Genomic DNA, 7,500 nt, shown 5'->3' on the forward strand with positions numbered 1-7,500 from the left:
AACTGAATGACGAAAAACCTAGAGGAAAAATGGATATTACTTTCCTACATTTTAACATTAACATTTAAACAAACAAAACATTTATAAGTGATTATTAAAATTTACTCTATTAATTCCAACACAAAAGTTTGTTTTAATGGTATCCCTTAAAAAAATCCTTACATCAATGTACCTTTTGAATATCGAATCAATCTCTTCTCTCTCTCTCTCTCTCTCTCTCTCTCTCTCTCTCTCTCTCTCTCTCTCTCTCTCTCTCTCTCTCTCTCTCTCTCTCTCTCTCACTCTCTCTCTCTTTCTCCCTCTCTCTCGCTCTCTCTCTCTCTCTCTCTCTCTCTCTCTCTCTCTCTCTCTCTCTCTCTCTCTCTCTCTCTCTCTCTCTATATATATATATATATATATATATATATATATATATATATATATATATATATATATATATAATCACATAGCTGCTCATCGACCTGCGCATGACCGTCAACTAATTGCATGACCCCTGCATGACCTCACATCGTTTTACTCTGACTGCGCCGTACGGGACTCGGGTTCGTTCGGGTTCGGGTTTCGGTTCAGTCGACTCAGGATGGGGTTGTTGTTGGGGGGGGGGGGTAAGGGTGCTTGAGGGAGCATGAGGGAGGAGGACGACCTTGTGGAAGGAGGTGACTATGGCTGGTCGGTGGTCGATGGAACCGAGTTGTGGTTAAGACAAATTACCTCTATAACTGTAAGTTGACGTTATTTGTCACCCTGTATTTCAGTATGGGTATATTTCGATCTAGATATCATATGTTGTCTGTTGTGTGAATGCAGATTTTGCGGATGAGGTAATTTTCGTGCACGTTTGTTATCCCGTGATTGGTGTAAATACAAGTTAATTATAAAGTGACTTCATACTCCGTACCTTGCATACTTACTTTATATTACTCAAAAATCTACAATCCTCTAAAAAGGAGAACGAAATGATCAATAACAGAAACTTGTATTCAGTGCGATGATTATAACACAGTAAATGAGCAAGCCGCCCATATTAATTAGTGATGATTAATTAGTAATTATAACAAGACTTGAACAGAAGAATTGGCATATAAATTATTAATGATTGATAATATTAATGACTGCAACAGAGTTAAGACATAAGCATTAGTAGAAACAATAATTAAGGAGAGATTACTGCAGAACATAAGAACATATGTACTTCTGAGTGGAATGTAAACTTGGAATTATAAGAAGCAAGAATATATTTATATTGTATTACACCTGACACCAAAGCATATAAGAGATAAGGTTCTGTTAAGCACGCTGCTCTGCAACAACCGGTCATTTTTAATGAACGAAAGCAGCGTAACAATATATATATACATATGTGCATATAACATATACATATATATATGTGTACATACATATATTATATATATATATATATATATATATATATATATATATATATATATATATATATATATATATATATGTGTGTGTGTGTGTGTGTGTGTGTGTGTGTGTGTGTGTGTGTGTGTGTGTGTGTGTATACACACACACATGGAATATTGTGTACTTTATAGTATTTTGAGAATTTCCCTATTATGGCAACAGTAATTTACTAAGACTATATCCTAATAGTCTTCATATGAAAAGCCCGTATACGACACACACACACGCGCGCGCGCTTACACACTCACTTATATATATATATATATATATATATATATATATATATATGTGTGTGTGTGTGTGTGTGTGTGTGTGTGTGTGTGTGTGTGTGTGTGTGTGTGTGTGTGTATGTATACATATCTGTATGTATATATATATTTCAATATTTATACCTATCTACCTATTCATGACAAGCTATCTATCTATATATGTATCATATACACACAGTCTATAAGGAACTCACGGCAGTCTCTGCAACCCATCCCAACACCAGCGGCGGAGCGACGGCGCCTCCCCTGCCTCGGCGCCCGTTTGAAAATCCCAACGGTTTAAACCGCCACTTTCATGCTTATCTCGAATGTCTTCCGGATAAAAGCCAAGTATGAGCCGAGTTGCCCCTCGCGAATTGAAATTAAAACGGTGACGTCATAACGGGTAACGACGTAAACGATTTCCCTGGTTTATGTTGAAATGTATGGCTAGTTTGTGCAATTGCTCGCCGTGTTGATGTCCTCTGCCGCGGTCTGGAATGTCGTTGTGTTGCGTCTTAGTGTTGCGATGAAAACTTTGCAATTGTTGGCAGTTGAGAGTTTATCGCTATGCATTTTTTTTAAGTGTTTAGGATCCGTTTTCATTCGTGTAATGGAAGTGTAATCATTTTTAAGGAAATTTAGAATGCGGTATTTTATAGTGGCTTTACGAAATAAGGGAATGAAGAGAGAGAGAAGAGAAGAGAAGAGAGAGAGAGAGAGAAAGAGAGAGAGAGAGAGAGAGAGAGAGAGAGAGAGAGAGAGAGAGAGAGAGAGAGAGAGAGAGATGTAAAGTGAAGTGAAGTGAAGTGAAGTGAAGTGAAGTGAAGTGAAGTGAAGAGAGGAGAGGAGAGGAGAGGAGAGGAGAGGAGAGGGAGAGGAGAGGAGGGAGAGGAGAGGAGGGAGAAGAGAAGAAGAAGAAGAAGAGAAGAGAAGAAGAGAAGAGAAGAGAAAGAGAAGAGAAGAGAAGAAGAGAAGAGAAGAGAAGAGAAGAGGAAGAGGAAGAGGAAGAGGAAGAGGAAGAGGAAGAGGAAGAGGAAGAGGAAGAGGAAGAGAAAGAGAAAGAGAAAGAGAGGAAGAGAGAAAGAACGACCTAAGAAAAAGACCGAACTGAATAAAAAAGAGGAGGAGAAAGCAAGGCAGAAAGAGATAGAGAAGGCCTTCATCCCCAGCTTGCTTATAGCTCCCAGAAGCCCGAGAAGAAATGGCGGAGGTTAGTTTTATCCGTCGAGATTTTTCCCGCGCTTTTCCAACCGTCCTCGCGAATTCTTTTCTGCTCCGCCCACTTTACGGTCGCTTGGGAACTGATACCGCCCCTCCTCTTCCTCCACCTTCCCTCTTTTCCCTCTTTTCCTCTTTCCTCCATTCTCGATCTTTCTCCATTTTTGGTCTTCCTACTTCCTATTTTTTCCGCTCTTATCTCACCCTTCTTCCCATTTCCCCTTCTCTTTTCTCCGGTTTCCCCTCTCTCTCCCTCTTCCGTCACACTTACCTTTTCTCTTCTCATTCTTTCCTCTTTCCCCTTTTCTGTCTTCTTCCTTTTCTCTCACCCTTTACTACCCGTTTGCCCTTAACTTTATCTGTCTATTTCTTTTCCTCCTTCCTTCTTCTCTCCCATCTTTCCTCCTTTCCCTCCTTCCCCCTTCTCTCTCCACCCCCTTCCATCTTCTCCGCCTTCCCCTTCTTCCATCTCTTCCTCTGCATTTCCTTCTCCCTTCCTTGTTTTCCTTTTTCTCGAACACTTGGAAAAAAAAAAGCTAAAGGCATCGTGCAGGTAGAAAGTAGGATAATACTAGCAATAATACTGATAACAATAAGAATGATAATGATAACGATAATGATTATGATAATTATAATCATAAGGATGATAATGATAATTATAATCACACGGATGATAATGATAATTATAATCATAAGGATGATAATGATAATTATAATCACAAGGATGATAATGATAATTATAATCATAAGGATGATAATGATAATTATAATCATAAGGATGATAATGATAATTATAATCACACGGATGATAATGATAATTATAATCATAAGGATGATAATGATAATTATAATCATAAGGATGATAATAATAATTATAATCATAAGGATGATAATGATAATTGCAATCATAAGGATGATAATGATAATTATAATCATAAGGATGATAATGATAATTATAATCATAAGGATGATAATAATAATTATAATCATAAGGTTGATGATAATAGAGATAACGATAAAAATAATAACGATAATAATAATGATAAATAACAATAATAATTATTATGATAATAGTGCTGATAATTATGATAATAATGATAATGATAACAATGATGATACCACTGCTACTGCTGCTGATGACAATAATGAGAATACGGATAATGAGAACAGCAATCACGATAATGACAAGGAAAAGAAAAAAGTACACACACGAAGACAAATCAACAAGAGAAACCAAACCAAATTTCCTCCCCGTATGCAAACTAACCTACACATCCCCTCGTATAGTGAATTTAAAACATTATTATTATCGTTAAAACATTATCGTTTACTTCGCCATACTTACAACCACCCAAACTGCCCAAATACCCCGAACAACCGAGGAAGCAAATCACCCGACGACTTATGCCCTAGTTAGTGAGGTCGTTTAATGGGAAATAATGACCTAACAACGCGGGATCTGATATAACCGCCAATAAACAGAAGAAGTAGGAAAGGCGCACGCAACTCCGGGTTAATGGGTGACGGGAAAATGAGCCTTATTCGTATCGTTTGTAAAGGTTGGATTGCCTGGAAAGGTGGATGGTTCGTTGAAGAGTGAAGAGGATGGATGGAAAGGGAAGAAGGAATAGGAGATAAAAGGTGTGAAAGGGTGGATAGGAATGGATGAGGATTTGTATTGGGGCGATATCCTAGGAGGTAGAAGGAAGGATTTATGGGTATACTGAGCAGGATGGAATGATACAGTTTCCGGAATTCTATTTATTTTCAGGATAACATGTTCATAATGCTCTGTGCTTCTGTCTGCCTGTCTGTATAGCTTTGGATCTGTGTATATGTCTGTCTGTGTCTTTATTTCAGTTCTGTTTCTCTCTCTTCTCTCTCGCTCCCCTTTCCCTCCTTTCTTCCCTCACACACACACACACACATACACAGACACACACACACACAGACACACACACACACACACACACACACACACACACACACACACACACACACACACACACACACACACACACACACACACACACACACACACACACACACACACACACACAAACAAACACAAACAAACACACAAACAAACAAACAAGCACACCCATTACTTGAGACCTTACGAAAGCTCCAAACCAGCGACCTCTCTTAACTATTTCCACGCATGCGTATCTCAGCCTTCCTTGCTTGAATGAAAAGTTCTTCCCCATTCATAAAAAAATGGCGTTTCCATAATGAAGGAAATTCTGGAAGTGACAGCCAATTATGACCAGGGGAAAGGAAGTGGAAGGAGGGAAGAAACGTTTTTTTTTTTTTTAAGAGTTTTCTTTTAAATTTTTTTAAATTTTTATTCTCTTTATTTATCATTATTATTATTATTATTTTTTTAAAGAGGGGAGTTGATGTACAGAGAGAAACAGGGTGTAAGGTTTATATGAGAGAAAGGGAGACATAGAGAGAAAGTTAGATTGATATATGTACATAGATAGGGGAGATGAGAGGGGAGGAGAGGAAAGAGGAGAGAGGGAAGAAAGGTGAACGGAGAAATCTGAGCTGAGATGAGAAAAAATAGAGAAGAAAGGAAAAGGGAGAGAAGAAAAGAGAAGAGAAAAGAAAAGAAAAGAGAAGAGAAGAGAGAAGAGAAAAGAAAATAGAAGAGATGTGAAGAGAAGAGAAGAGAGAAGATGAGTAATATAAACCAAAAACAGTCACAAACAAAAGAAGAGGAAGAAGTATTAAATGCAAAGTGGAAGAACAAAAAACAACAGCGATAGCAACAAAAACAAAAACAAAAGCAACAGCAAAACAGCAACAAAACAGCAGCAAAAACAAAATCAACAACAAACACAACAAAATTAACAAAAAAAAAACAACAAAATCAACAACAGTGACAAAATCAACAACAAAACAACAAAATCAACAACAGTAACAACAAAATCAACAAAAACAACAGCAAAAATCAGCATTAAAACAGAGATGATTGAATAAACACAGGTATAAGAGCAGCCCCCTCAAAAAAATGTTGGGGAAGGCGGGGGGGAGGGGGGTAGGAGAGAATAAAACTACAAGAAAAATAATTATAATCGAGTGGAGGAGGAGAAGAGAGGAAGAAAAGTTTACAAGAAAAATACATCCAAAATGAAACAAATTAAAAATAAAATACGATAAATTCTCAAAGAAAAAGAGAAAGAAAGAAAGAGGAGAGAAGAGAGAGAGAGAGAGAGAGAGAGAGAGAGAGAGAGAGAGAGAGAGAGAGAGAGAGAGAGATAGAGAGAGAGAGAGAGAGAGAGACAGACAGACAGACAGACAGACAGACAGACAGACAGACAGACAGACAGAGAGAGAGACAGAGAGAGAGACAGAGAGAGAGAGACAGAGAGAGAGAGAGAGGGAGGGAAGGAGGGAGGGAGGGAGAGAGAGAGAGAGAGAGAGAGAACGAGAGACAGAGAGAGAGAGAGAGAGAGAGAGAGAGAGAGAGAGAGAGACAGAGACAGACAGACAGAGAGAGAGGCGAGAGACAGACAGAGACAGAGACAGAGAAAGAAACCGAGAAACAGAGAAACAGAGAAACAGAAATAGAGAGAAACACAGAGCGAGAGAGAGGGAAAGAAAGAAAGAAAGAGAAAGAAATAGCAGAATAAAACACATCCCAAAACAGAGGAAAATAAATCCTATTATTGCACTATGCAACTCCTATTGACTCATTCGATGGAATAACTCTACCATTCGACCGGAATTCACTCGCGGAAGCAAATGTTGGCAACCGACGAAAGAGCCATAGGAGAGAGGGGAGAGAAGAAAGAGAAGGAGAAGAGAGAAAGAGAGAGAGAGAGAGAGAGAGAGAGAGAGAGAGTAGAGAGAGAGAAAGAGAATGAGAGAGAGAAAGGAGAGACAGAGAGAAAGAGGACAGGTGAGAGAGAGAGAGAGTAGCAGAGAGAGAGAGTGGAGAGAGCAGGGAGGGGAGAGAAAGGAAGGGAGAAAAAGAAGGACAGAGAAAATGAAGGGGAAGGAAGAGTAGAGAAGTTAAGAGGGGAGAGAGAAGAGGGAGAGAAAGAGATAGAGGGTGAGAGAAGAAGGAGGAAATCAAAATAGAGAATAATCCTATTACACTGATATGCAATCTATTGACCTGAAGGTAGGATGGAAGAGGGGGAGGGAGGAAGGAGGAAGAGAAGAAAAGAGAGAGAGGTGGAAGGAAGGTAGGAGTGAAGAGAATGGGAGAGAAAAGTTAGCTGGAAAAAGGATATTAGGGTGAAGAAAGGGGATACAGGAGGAAGAGGGGAAAATGAAGGTAGGAAGGAAGGCAGGAGGAAGGAGGGAGGAAAGGAAGGGTGGAGATAAAAGAAAATAGGAAGAAGGGAGAAAAAGAAGGTGAAAGGAAGGTAGGAGGAAGGGGGGGGAGAAGAGGGTAGCAGAAAAGGAAGGTGAAGAAGAAGGAGAAAAGGAAGGGGGAAGAGAAGGGAGAAAAGGAAGGGGGAAGAAAGGGTAGAGGAGAGATGGAGGAGGAAGGGAAAGAGGGAGAAAAGGAAGGGTGAAGAAGAGGGGGAGAAAAGGAAGGGGGAAGGAAGGTAAGAAGAAGAGGGGGAGGAGGAAGGGAGAAAAAGGA

The sequence above is a fragment of the Penaeus vannamei genome, chromosome 9 (genome assembly GCF_042767895.1).
Source record: "Penaeus vannamei isolate JL-2024 chromosome 9, ASM4276789v1, whole genome shotgun sequence".
In the NCBI taxonomy this organism is placed as follows: domain Eukaryota; kingdom Metazoa; phylum Arthropoda; class Malacostraca; order Decapoda; family Penaeidae; genus Penaeus; species Penaeus vannamei.